At 45.1% G+C, this 14,039-nt stretch overlaps 1 pseudogene; it reads right to left on the bottom strand.

Moving 5' to 3' along the window:
- LOC127196713 (coatomer subunit gamma-2-like) overlaps positions 1-11,134 on the bottom strand; it is a 48,376-nt pseudogene extending 37,242 nt beyond the window's left edge.
- Positions 11,135-14,039: the final 2,905 nt, after the last annotated feature.

Here is a 14,039-nt window from a genome sequence, read left to right as displayed (position 1 = left end):
CATTTTGGAAGTAGGACTGTGTACTTTGGACAGGATCTCTTGAGCTCTCAGACCTCGAGCAAATAATCCTATACCACCTGCTAATGAGGACCCCATCAATGACTTTCACATAAAAAGATGAGGCCACATTCCTAACATGACAAGGTGATCCTTCTGGTCATCCCAGAACGTATAGAGCCCATCTGCAGTGAGGACATGAGTAGCCTTTTTTTTTTTTTTTTTTAAGAGTACCGGGTGTAGCCTGGGGCTTGTTGGAAAGTGTTATTCAGACAGAGGAAAACAAAAGCAAAGATGGGAGAGGATGAAAGATGAGCAAATGCACCTGTCGGGATAGGAGGATAATTGCTAAGGACACATGTGAGAAAAATCACCAATGCAAACATGAGGAATTATTTACCCTCCATGTCCTCGGGAGAAGGTGGGGCTGATCTTTGGAGCTTAGTGGCTTGCATCACCTTCCAGCCAACACTATTAAAAGTGCCTGCTCACACTCAGTGGGTAGCACAGGCGTTACACAACCTCTGCCCTGCTGTCCAACCCCGCAGATGCTGGCAGCTTTCGTTTTTTGCAAAATGCTATTTTTAAAACAACCAACTCTTCCCCCCTGCCCCCCCCCCCCGCCCCACGCACTACAGCCCAGAGGAAGGAACTGGTTGCCTCACCAGCTTTTGGCATCAAAGTGCCTCGCGGTAGATGTCTTCTGCTGTCACGCTGTCCTGATTGAGATTAATCGTCCAGTGCATGTGAGTCACTCAGAAAGGATGGAAAGAGTGGATACAGGACGGTAATTAGCACCACCACCACCACCACCCACACCTCCCCCAATGCTGACAACTTCAATGTTTGTTCTGAAAGTTCCAGGACACTCAGGAGTGGAACACAGGGATTTCAAGTGCGGAACGTGTAATAAACGAGAGCAAATGAGAAAGTTATTACAGGCTCTGTATTTATCTGCAGCTCAGTGACTTTCAGAGGAGCGTGCATCTGGCTGGTAGACCTGGAGGATGTGACTGTTTCCTGCCAGCTGTAGGAACTTGGCCTGAACCCTCAAAAAATCACAGCTGACCTGGTCCAGCCCTGGCTAAGCAACCCAATAGGTACCACCTCCCCTTCACAGACCTATCCCCACAGTCCCAGGAATATAGATTGTAAGCCATGTGTGGTGGATAAATAATATATTACCATGAGAGAAACTTAGAAAGAAAGCATATAGCCACAGATCTCAGGGCTGCATCAAGAAGCAAATAAATATTATTTATAGATCATCTTTCCCTTGCCTGACAATGCAATGGTTTATTCATTCTGAATGGTTTTTTCCAAGGCTCAGATTCACACATCCCCTTGGAATCTATCTCCCTGGCCCTAAGACCCCCAACTTCCTGGCAAGCCCTACCCCTTAGATTTTCTTGTTGACAAAACAGACCTGGATGAAGCATCTCAGATGGTTTTGGGAGTATTTATAGGATAGTTATAAAGCTCTCCTATAAAACCCGTGACCATTAATCTGGGTTTCAACTTGAAAACATTTATCATCTGTGCTTTTGTTTCCCCATACCTTACCATAGGAAAGGGAAGCAAGGCTTGGCGAGGAAGGACTGTACAGCTTTGCTGATGCTGTGAAAAAGACACGAATCAGGTTGTCATGCCCCATCAGGAAAAGAAGCAGGCAGATTGTCGGGAGCCTGAAAACCCCAGCCTCTGGGCCAGAGCACGGCACACCCAATAGCCACTGGCTAGGAAGTCCTACCAACAAGTTGCACGACCTGGGATAAACTATATCTGCTTTCTGGACACCAGAAAAATGTCCGGTTTAACAGAAGAATTCACCACTCTTCTAACTCAAGTCTCCTCTCTCTGTCCCAGGAGCCTGGAGGCTGTGGATGTCTAGAGGCTGTCATGATCTTCCCTGTCTCCAGTGAGTTCATCTGGAGACAGCTCTACCCTACCTCACCCTCCCCGACCCTACCCGATGCTACCCTACCCTACCATACCCTACCATAACCCTACCCTACCCCACCCTACTCTACCCTACCCTGCCCTACCCTACTCTACTCTATCCTATCCTACCCTACCCCACCCCACCCTATTCTACTCTACACTACTTACCCTACCCTACCCTATCCTACCCTACCCTACTTTACCTTACCCTATCCTACCCTACCCTACCCCATCCTACCCTACCCTATCCTATCACATCCTACTCTACCCTACCCTATCAACCCTAGCCTATCCTACCTTAGCCTACCCTACCCTACCCTACATTTAAATCTTGGCTGGATGAGCCTTAACCGTAAGCTATTTGCTCCAGTCTTTATTTGCATCTGAGAGAAAGCCTTCCCTCCAGTGGCTCTAACAAGTGCCATATCTAACTTTGTCCAGCCCAGGCTATTGTGAAAACTACGTCTATAGTAACTTATCATTCAAGCAGGAAGACATTTATTTTCTTTTTCTTTTCGTTTTTTTCTTTTTCTTTTTCTTCTTTTTATAGCACATTTGTAAAAGAAGCTTCATTCAGTGGTTCTCCTACTAGGCCTCCTGCCTTTCAAGAACACAGTGTTTGTCCCCTCTGGAGTATGCAGGATTAAAGCAACATCATGGAAAAAGAAAGCCTCACCAGACAACCATGCTGACCCTTTGATCTAGGACTTCCCAGCCTCTAGAACTTCAAAAGATAAAATTCTATTATTATTATTATTATTATTATTATTATTATTATTATTATTATTATTTTCATCTGAATTAATGCAGAGCTCTTTTTAACACAACAAAATAAATTACAAGATAAAATGCCATCATATCAAAGTTGGGCAAGACATCCAACAAAAAAAGTAAAAGATCCCCAAGAGAGTGCACAGAATCAAAGACTCATTTATCTGCGTACTCAGAAGTCCCATAAGAAAGCTATAGAATATATGCAGAGAACCTGGTGTAGACCTGTATAAACCTTGTGCATGCTGTTCAAGCCCTCTCTCTCTCTCTCTCTCTCTCTCTCTCTCTCTCTCTCTCTCTCTCTCTCTCTCCCAACCTTTATTTCTTTTTTTACAAGAGATTTCTTTATTTATTACATATACAGTGTTCTGCCCACATGTATGCCTGTACACCAGAAGAGGGCACCAGATCTCATTATAGATGGTCATGAGCCACCATGTGGTTGCTGGGAATTGAACTCAGGACCTCTGGAAGAGCAGACAGTGCTCTTAACCGCTGAGCCATCTCTCCAGCCCTTATTTTTATTTTTACATATATATTTATATTATTATACATATATACAATAAACTACCTATAGCAAGAAGAACCACAAAACAACCAGGAATTATATAAATGTTACATTCATAGTGTTTTGGCTATTTGTATTTGGCAGCCTTGAAGAAAACATCTTTCCTATCTTGGTGCACCTAAAATTCTGAATGTAAATCAATATCTATCATATTTCATCATTATCAACCCTTTTCAGTCTCTTATGAGCTTTGTTCAGTTGTTTTAGAGGGACTTGTTCTCCTGGTGTCCTCTGTTCCTTTTATCCCTGACCCTGAGCTCTGTGGGAGGAATATTGACGGCCACATCTTGTTTAGAGCTGTGTTCTCTCTCTCTCTCTCTCTCTCTCTCTCTCTCTCTCTCTCTCTCTCTCTCTCTCTCTCTCTCTCTCTCTCTCTCTCTCTCCCCCCCTCCTCTCCTCTTTTTCTTCCTCCTTCCTCTCCCTCCCTCCCCATGGCAACCATATGAAAATCAGTTAACTTGATCTTGACCACAGCTAGATAAACAGATGGCCTGCATAGGGTCCCCACAGCCTCAGTCACTAAAAAGGTCAGCAGCTCCTGTCTCTAGTTCTCAATAGTATTTGCCCTGACAGTCTCACCCCCACCCGCCGGGACCCTGACTTGCTTAGGAACTAGCAAATATCAGACTAAGAGATCTCAAGATCCCTACCAGACCAATTCTCTTCCTTTTAGGGATAGGAAAGCTGAGGCCTGGAGAGGCTAAGCCAGCCTGTCAGAGTCTCAAAGCCACACAGCTCAGACATGCCAGTAAAATCCTCCGCCTGTCTTTTCCCCTCTTCAGGACTCTCCCAGGCACTCAGATTTCTAAGGACCATTTTGGAAGCTAGAACCATTTAGACCACGATCTTCACTTAGTAATCAACCCGGGCTTCCCTGAAACGGAAATTCAGGAGATACTGAAGCAGGCGGGATGATCAAGGGATCCATAGAGGAATAACAGTCCCAGAAGACAAGGATACAGTGACCCAGCTGTGCTCCCACAAAGCTCAAGGCATGCTGGGTATTTTCCTTTGTTGTTTCTTGCTAACCTAACCCCCTCATTGTGTCTCCATTTCTTGTTGTGTGGGAAAGAGAAGGACCTGGAAAGGCACAGGAGATATTTTATTGGTCAGAAATTGGCAAGGCCGCCTCTTCCTGCTTCATCGGTATGCTGAGACGCTAGTGGAGATGAGTCTGCCTCTTGGCTCCTCCTGGGCTCTGTAAATTCACGCTTTTAAAATTTCACACAGCAGTTTACGGGCTGTGAAGAGGGGAAGCTGGGGCCTCTGTCGTCAGGGGCTGCGCTGAGCAATGAGAATCTTCTCGGTCCTCCTTTTCTTTCTTCCTGGTATGAGTCTTGTAAATGACGATTTAGACTCCCTGGGGGAGATGGGAAAGGGGACTTGGGGGCAAGGCATGAAAGAGCACAAAGGTTGTGAAGAGCCCTTCAGGAAATCTGAGATACTGTCTGTCTCTAATCAGCTCGGTTATGTGGGGCAAGGCCACAGTCTGCGGCTAACCCTCGCTGTCTGTCAAGTGAGGTGAGGGGCAACGTGTGACCTTGTGATTTTAGGTGGAGTTTCTCCCCACGTTTTATGCGTTCATATCCTGAGAGGAGTATTTAGGAGAAATGTGGAAGGCCCTAAAGAACTCAATACTATAACAATTTTAACTCTCTCCAACTTCCCTAGGGCGTCATGACTTACATACAATAACCCCACAGCAGCCAGCCGGTCAGAGACGGTGAGTGACACAGACCTGGCCTGACATAAGAAGCTTCAAAAAAGCTAACCTTGAGAAAATGTTCATTGTAGCATAGTTGAGCAAACGACAAGATAAACTGATAGGACTTTACTCATAGAGGAAAGTTGGAAAAAGAAAACAGACATTTTATAAGGCTACTGACTCTTTTAACACAACTGGACTAGAATGGAAGGCGATTAAATTGAGAAATTCGTCATCATCAAAAGCAACTTTCAGTGAATATTTAATAAAGGCTTGCTGAATGCCAGTCCTCTTTGGAGTGCTTTCTGGTTATTACCTTAGTCCTTAAGTGCTCTCTTGTGAAGTGAAACTGTCATTGCCTGTCTCTTATAGCTAAGGAGAATGGCGGACCCACCCAGCCACCATGCCATCTGCAAGAATAACCAAGAGACGAAACCTCAACTTCCGCAGAGGCCCAAGCTCAGACTCCACAGATCAGAAACTCCCAGAGGATCTTGGGGCCTGTCTCATTTCACACTCTGAAAATATTGCTTGTGATTAACCCGCACTAAGTGTACTGACTACTGGGATTCATTGTTGTATTTCAGTACATGAAGACCACATGCTCTAGTCAAACCTGGCTTCCCTTCCCAGCCTCTAAGAGTCATTAATCTGCAACAAAGTCCTAATTTTTCCAGCCTCCCAAAGCATAAATGAACCAAAAATAGCATCGGGAAGCCCCCGAGAGAGAGAGAGAGAGAGAGAGAGAGAGAGAGAGAGAGAGAGAGAGAGAGAGAGAGAGAGAGAGAGCAGAGAGACAGAGACAGAGAGAGAGACAGAGAGAGAGAGAAGACAAAGGTGGCTTTTAGGGGCAAAAAGATCAGACCTGTTCCCAAAATGCCTTATGGGAAACTTTGTGCTCACGGAGCCTCTGGCTGTTCCTCTAATGCAACGTCCTTGTCTCCTTTAGACCGACTTCTGGAAGAGACCCAGCCTGGTCAGCAAATCGTCTGCCTCTCCTCCAGCCTCACCCAGCGCTGACCCCTCTGGAAGGTACTCTTGAGTGGAACTGGAGAGGGCTTGAGTTTCCTGTGGATGATAAAATGGAGGAAAGGTGGCCTCATGGGAAAGGCTTGGGAACAGCTCTTGTGAGTCACCGCCAAGAGCGACTCTCTACCCAGCCCAATGGGCAACAGGAAGTATGTGGTCAAATCTTTACTGTCCCTTGAGTTGTTCTATAGGCCCCTTGAGTTTTCTAGTAAATATCCTATACCAGCCAGATGAGGTATTAGTGGTAGTTTACAGCCAAGGAGGATGAGAAGGGGATAAAATAAATATTGCGACAAAACAAACTGGTAAAATCAGAACTAGAAAAATTCTTACGAGAGAAACACAAAATGTGGCCAAACCAATTTAGATGGTTTGGGCCAGAGATGTGTGTGAGGGAGTGGGTAGGACAGCAAAGAAGCATTGCATGCTGGGATTGTAAAAAGAAGTAGGGATTCTGACTCCTTCCTAAGGCAGGGGCCTTGCATTTAGAGTAATAACAGCCTGGAGTTGCCACAGGCAAGCCTGGTCTAGGCAGACAGGCACAGAGCCAGAAACCATGTGCTTTCAAATCAATCCCCAAACTGCTTGAATTATCCAGCATTTTATTTGCCCTAAGAGTGGGGCAGCCTTATAGAACATAAACATTTCAGTCCAGCCTTAAGTTCTGGGCTCTGTCTCCTGTTTCTCTTAGCCTCCCTCCTGCCTTCTGGCCAGCCAGCCTCCCACCCACTTTCTTTAACTTGGTCTGTCTATAGATAAGATATGATCTCTAGTTACTTGAAGAAAAGAAAAAAAAAAAGGGCTTTTCAAATGTCACTCCCTCTTTGATTCTCCTTCAGAGTTGAATCCAAGTGCCCTGGGATTGTGAGCTGGAGATTGACCAACTTCCCTGGAGAGGGCCATACAGCAGTCTCTGAAGCCTGTGACTCTGTTGCCTCAGACACCAAAGGGGATTTTTGTGGCTATGATTAAGTTAAGGCTCTCGAGATGTAAAGATTAGCCTGGATTGTCCAAGAAAGGTCCCTGAAGATGAAAGAGTGGGGCAAAGGTGGCAGAGAAGGAGCTGGCACCCGGAGAGCAGGCCCTCTGGTTCCCTTTGTGGCAGTCCCTCCCTCAGCATCAGCCCCCTCTCTGTGACATCCCCACAACTCTACTGGGTTAGAGAACCTTCCAGCTGATGCTATTAGTGTTGGTACCCCGCCCCTCCCCCACGTGCGCCCACCAGCATACTTGAAGGCTGGGATGCTGCCAGCTCTCCTTCCTTGTGAATTCCCAGCACACGGCATGTGCTCAATAAATATTTGTCAAATAGATGAGCAAATGAAACAGTGAACAGGCCCTGGGCCCCCTGGGTTCTGAGTGTTCTTTAGTATGGGTGGAAACCCAGCAGTCCACAGAGGACCCCACTGACTTGCTCCTTGCTTCTTGTTTTCACATCTCGCTTGGGCTAGAATATTTATTTGTCTTTGCATATGGTCTTAATACATTTCTGCTGAGTGAACAGCAGTGTCTGTAACTCCAATCAGTGGTTCGAGGAGTTTGTAGGGATGGAAAATTTTCATTTCTCTGTGTTATGGTTTGTACTCACATTGCTCCGATTTTAGCGCCTGCCCCAATAATTCTGTTGGTGTACAATGGTCTCCATTGTTAGAGGAGAGATCCCATTGCCCTCTTCCCAAATATGAAAGACCATCCAATGGATCAAAGTCACGGTTTCATGCACTATCTTTGCCACACTCCAGAGGATCCTATATTCAAATCATCAGAACAACTGCTAAGGGAAAGAAAGCACTTTGACTTTACTGTGTTTCTGCACTTATTTCTAATGGGATTTGTGGGTGAGATGATGAGTAAACAAGCAATCAGCTATTAGATATTCCATTACTGCTCTATGGCCATACCGCCCTGAACACTCCCAATCCTGTCTATTCTTGGCAGCTAAGCAGGGTCGGCCCTGGTTAGTACTTAGTTGGGAGATATTCCATCACAGCGGATATTCTGAATGTAAACAGGGATGGCTTACCAGACACATATATAACCCCAAGAAAGAGCTGGAGACACTTTCATCTGAGCTCTCCACTCCTTAATGAGTGCTCCTGTCTGCAGAACACGGAACACTTACTCATTTGGCTTTCACAACTTGCTGGGGAGATAAACCTTGAACAGCTCAGGTCTTGAAGGGCTTCAGTAACAAGGGCATCGCTTACTGGGCTACCTGGGTGCTCCATCCTGCTTTTCTCACACCTCTCATGCTGTCAGAACATGCACATCGACCTGTGTCCTCCATTTCTGGAGGAATAAAAGGACACCTAGCTTTTCTCCCAAAGACTATTTTTTAATTAACGTTTCTGGCATTGCCTGCAAATGAAGAGATTCAAATTTGCAACCCAGCTATCCAATTCCAAGTTCAATAGCCTTTCCTCTCTGAAGCCTATGAGCGGAGTCTTAAAGGTTGAGGACAGTGAGGACCAGAGTCCTATCTGGATGGTGGCCATCTGGGAAGTAAGGCCTTTGAGTCTGTCTCTTCAGGTAAAAAAAAAAAATTAGCATAAAAGAAAGCAAGCAGTGTCTGCTGCTCAAGCTACAGGAAGTGCAGATAATGAATAAAAATAAAGAAGCAGTGAGGGAGGCCTGGAATTTTCTTCCTGGCTCAGCTGTGGCCCCATAAACCAGAGAGAACCCCAAAATTCAAGCAACATGGGTACACCCCTGACATGGCAACCAGTCCAGTCAGGGGAGGTTTATAGTCCTCAGGATGTTTAAAGAAGCAAAAGTCCCAAGAACCCACATTCCAGGCCTGTTAAAGAAAGGTTATTTAAATATATTTAACATTTCTTTATTAAAAGCAAACAGGCAGGATATGAGCTCCCCTGAAACTTTCCAAGGAGAGAACATTCTGGCATTCTACTCGGAGCAATGATTGCCTTGTGTGGGAACCAAGGGCCTGTTTCACACTGAAGGTGGCCACACGTGGCATGTTTTTCTTACAGGACCATGGGCAGATGGAAGAACTTTTCATTAAAATTGTAACTGGATTTCTCCTGCTGCTTCATGGCTACAGCAGCAGGAGAGGTTTGCGATTCATTCTCAACAGGATTGCTCAGAGCATACCCTGTCAGGTAGGCAGGGCTTTGTAGCACCCCTCAAGCAATACTACAAGGAGGTCAGCGGGGAGCCGCCCTTCCCTTAAGAGATAGGCTCCCAGGAGGCTTTCAGGGCCCTGCCTTAGAACCACTAATGGACATGCCTTGTTTCCCCATATTCAGGCTTCAGTGAACCCTTGGAGTCTCAAGTGTATGAATATGGACAACTCATAACCCAGAGAGCCAAATTTGATTGACATTTTTGTAAACAAAACTCCTTTGGCCACTCCTATGGCCCCATAGTGAATGTGGCAGGAAAGTGGAGTACCTTGTTGATAGGAAACTAGAGAAAAATTCCTGTCCAGGCCTAGGGAGCCAGCTCAAGATCATTTGAGCAACACTCTAGGTCTGCCTCAACCTTAAAGGACTCGGTTCTGATTCATAAACTTTTTTTTTTTAATTTTCAACTAACTTCCTTTATTTACTATAACAGTAACAACAAAGTTTTTTTTCTTCAAATTAGAAAATGGCCATAATAATACAGCAATTGACATTATGTATGGCATTTGTGTGGCATACAAATATGAGAAAGAGGTATATGAATGATAAAGAGATAACCTTAAAATACTAATGGGAGGTCCTGGGTTGAGTTGAAGCGTAGGCAGGGGAGGCAAGGGGCAGACATGATTAAGATACAGTCAATATATATGAAATGTTCAAAGAAGAAAAAAAATAAAACTACAAACCATGAAGAAGTGAGTTAAAAACAACAGCAAAAAAAAAACCCTTGTGATATATAACATTAATCAAGGGAATGAAAGAGAACAGCTTCCTATGTTTAAAAAGTAGTTTGCCCCCTACATCATCTCAAAGCACATCGGAAAGAAAGGTCATCATAATGCTATGTTTCCGCGGTACTTCCGACAGAGAGCACTGATTGCCTGTACAACCACCACCTTGAGTTCATCTGAGACTTCAGACACAAAAGAAAGTCGGCTTCATAAACCTGTCCGCAGTGCTCTCACTTCCTGTTTTGAGCAATGTAGTAATGGCCAAGGTAGCGATGCTTCTGTTTTAGTCCATGATTAAGTTTTCTAAGTCCAGGTTGCAGGCAGCAACAGCAGAGGGGTGCTTCACTGCCATTTTGTTCAAGGTCCTCACAGCTGCATATCTCAAGGCTGGTTTAGGAGAGCTACCACCAAGTTGAAGAACTGAGACGGCGGGTGCCAACTCTTACGGCGGAAGCAGCTTCATAAATAATCAGGCTGTGTTTATTTCGCAAGCAGCTCTTAGTAAAATCAAAGGGTGGACTTTCATGACCACCTTCGCTTTCTTTTAGTAAGCGGCTAGCAATTTGCATCAGTACCAATATGCAACTGTGATTTGAGACCATATTGGGTAAATGTATTTAGCATCTTGGAGACAGCGAGCTGATCATTCTTCCTAAGGTGATAAAGCACTCCCAATGCATGGTACTGCACCATAACATCGTCACTTGGTGCAGCTTCTTGGGCTTCATTTATCCACTGTTTGGCCACATCATCTTATCTTCATCATGTTTGAGGAGGATGGATACTAGTGCTGTACTGGGTCAGCTGGAGACTTGATCCACAATGGCTGGCTTCATGTATCTTTTGAAGGCTTGCAACATTGTTCCATCTGTGATTCTGCAGAAAGCCCTGGTGGCTGGGCCTCGGCAAATATCTTCCTTTCCAGTCATGTCCTTGGTCAGACTGCTTGTGACAAAGATAACATCCTCAGAGATGGTAGCTGGTTCCTTGATGGTAAGGTAGCACATTCTCCTCAGTGTCTGATCATCAGACGGAAACAACCGAGCCAGGACAAAGAAGGCTTATATAGCTTCCACAGTTCCAGAGTGTTCACCCTGATTAAGTAAAGAATCTTTGTCAAATGGTAAGCATCTTCTTGGATTGATGGGGGTTTCATTGAATATGTGCACCTCCTGCGGGACAGAACTCTTCTCCAAATCCTGGAAAGAACTGGAACCACAACAGACTCCTCATCCTTCTTGTCAGATTTTTTTAATCATCTTGGAAGACTTCCCTGTGCCCACCAGAGCCTCTGCTGGACCCTGGGCAAGGCTCTGGTGGCCTAGAGCTGAGGTAGCACAAATCATCATTAGATAAATTTGCCAATTACCCCAGAGCCCAGGGCCCCTGCATAGGACTTGTCATCTTCTCAGAACCTATGCCCCAGTCCTTTCCTCTCCTTCACCTCTAGCTCTGGGACTCACTGCACAAACACAAAATGCCACTGATTCGTGGACATTAGAGAGAACACAAAGAACATTCCTTTGCAGGGTATTAACCATCAGTTTTATATCTCAACTTCCTCCTCCCACTGACGAACAAGACAACTCCCAAGCCTGTCATCTGAGAAGTGTACAGGTCACTGTTTAGAGCTTAAGCCTTCCTTTGGGAGACTACCCTCAAGGGAGAATGATAAATCAAACACCCAGTAAAAATTATTCTGTGGAGCAAAATGTTCTCTTTGTACACACTCACACATGTGCACGCACACATGCATACCTCACATAACACACACACACACACACACACACACACACACACACACACTCCGGTGCACATGAGTCAGTGTCAGTGCACAATCACATGTGTCCCTGAGATGTAACAGAAGAGAAGAGACACACTCTAATTGGACTCAGACACACTAATGGCTCTCTGAGATGGGTAGGCTTTGACATTTTTCAAACATTCTTTATTTGGGGTTCTTTAATGCTTACACCCCCCCTTTCAACCCACCTGCCCTAGATAGGAGAGAAAAGAAGCTAATGGGAACAGAAGAAGTAGACCTTTTTGGACTCAGTTCCTGGGAGCGATTCCCCTGACGTAGTCAGCAGGATTTCAGCAGACCAGCAATTCCACCAAAGTTGTTGCTGGAACCTAGAACAGCAGCTGGAACCCAAGGCCCTGAAGCGTTCTCTGGAGCAGTTCTCTCTAGGAGCGTCTCAAAGTTGAGTGATGAACAACCAAGCAATACCAAGACCCCAAAAAGCCCTGCCTCCTGTTTTGGGCTCTCTCTCTATATCTCCTCTCAGAGTCTATACTAAGATGTGTTTCAGCTGGCAAAAACCAAGCCCCCACAGGAGGTGGTTCGTCTTTTAGTGGATAAACATCACCTGTTCTCTCACAAGTCTGTTCCCCATCCCACACTTGGGACCAAAACAAAACAGAGCTGTCCTTTCCTCTGTCCTAGAGCATCACGGCCATACTTGCCTTGGACATGAAAAGATCTGGGTCCTAAGGAGTATCTCTACCATCATCAACTATTCCCTCTACTTAGGTTCTCTTTTATTCTTCAAAAAAAAAAAAAAAAAGCTGAGGTTGGTTTCTTTTCTTAACACCATTTTTAGAATTCAGAGACTGAGATAAAGAGACACAATGAATGCCCAGGGACAGGACCTATTAAGGCTCAGGCAGGATTCAAACACGGCACACATGGCTATAATCGCTGCGTTCTTTCCTACCGGTTCATTCAAAGAAGCAAATTCATCAGGCGCCAGGATTGCTTACGTTGGGGCTTAGGAAAAATCTATTGCCTCTCCCTTCTGGTGTGTGTTCCCTTGCTGTTACCTTCCACCTCAAAAAGACTATATCCCAGTGGTTGCTATGACTTCAGTGTAGTTTGACTGTGTCTCCCAAAGGCTCATTGCTGGAAGTTGGTCCTCAGTATGGCAGTGGTAGGGATCTCATTTAAGAAAATTATATCACTAGGGTTCCACTCCTGGAAGATATCATGAGGTTCTCACTGGACTCCGGTTACTTCCCAATAGTGGTTTGCTCTGACTACTCAAGAGTGAGATGGGTGTGGTCATAAATGTTTGTAATCTAGCACTCAGGTGGCTGAGGCCACTCAGCACAAATTTGAGTCCAGCCTGGACTACATAACAAGACTGTGTCTCTGCTGGACTCTGTGGCACATGCCTGTAATCCCAGCACTGGGTATGGGGGACAGAGGGAGGTGGATCTCTGTGAGTTCGAGGCCAGCCTGATGTATGAAGCGAGTCCAGGACAGCCAAGGCTACAACAGGGAAACCCTGTGTCACGGGGAAAAAAAGGACTGTGTCTAAAAATATCAAAGGCTAGCCTTTTCCTCATCTGCCTGCCTGCCTGCCTGCCTGCCTGTGTATCTGCCCATCTCTCCCTATATAATCATGTGATTACCCATGCACATATTTCCATCAGGATCCCATCTGCCATGAAGTCCTTAACAGAGGTCACGTAAGTGGAGCCACCCACTCTTGGCCTTCCAACTCCCAAAAGAATAAACTTTGGGCATTTTGCTATAGATATTGAAAACTAACACACTAAATTATTACAACATGTTAGAAATATACAGGGTACACTCCATCTCAAGAAATAACTGTCACAAAGACTAGCCAAGTTTAGGTCAGCTGAGCCTCACTTCTCTTGCTTGCGCATACAGGTAAGAAGTAGGGTGTATGTTTTTATCACACTGAGTCTTGGGGTGATTGCTGCATGGATTGTTTTTCTATGCATAGCATCTGCACAGGCACACCCTCTCTCTACCTTCCAACTTATCACAGCCACGGCTTCAGCCAGTGTTGTTTACAGAACAACATGCCTCACTAGTAAGCTCTCTTGCTGTTGAACACTTAACTATTGCACTCTGGCACCAACGTTTGCATTATTCAGTTCCATTCTTTTAAATGTAGCAATACACCACCCCCGAGTCTCGGTGGTTTACAACACTAACCTTTTACTCCATATTGACATTTATGTTGGCTGCTGCTCTTTTCCATGGGCCTTCTTCAATGTGAGATCCACACCAAAGGAAAAACCCTCCTTGCAACATGCTGGGTTTTTTTTTTTTTTTTTTTTCTCAAAAGAAGGAAAAGGGTGACATAACGTGGCATTGTCTTTTAAGATGTCTATTCCATGCA

The sequence above is a fragment of the Acomys russatus genome, chromosome 12 (genome assembly GCF_903995435.1).
Source record: "Acomys russatus chromosome 12, mAcoRus1.1, whole genome shotgun sequence".
NCBI lineage: Eukaryota > Metazoa > Chordata > Mammalia > Rodentia > Muridae > Acomys > Acomys russatus.
Note: the sequence above shows the minus strand (reverse complement) of the source record. Positions and strands in the feature narration are given on the sequence as shown.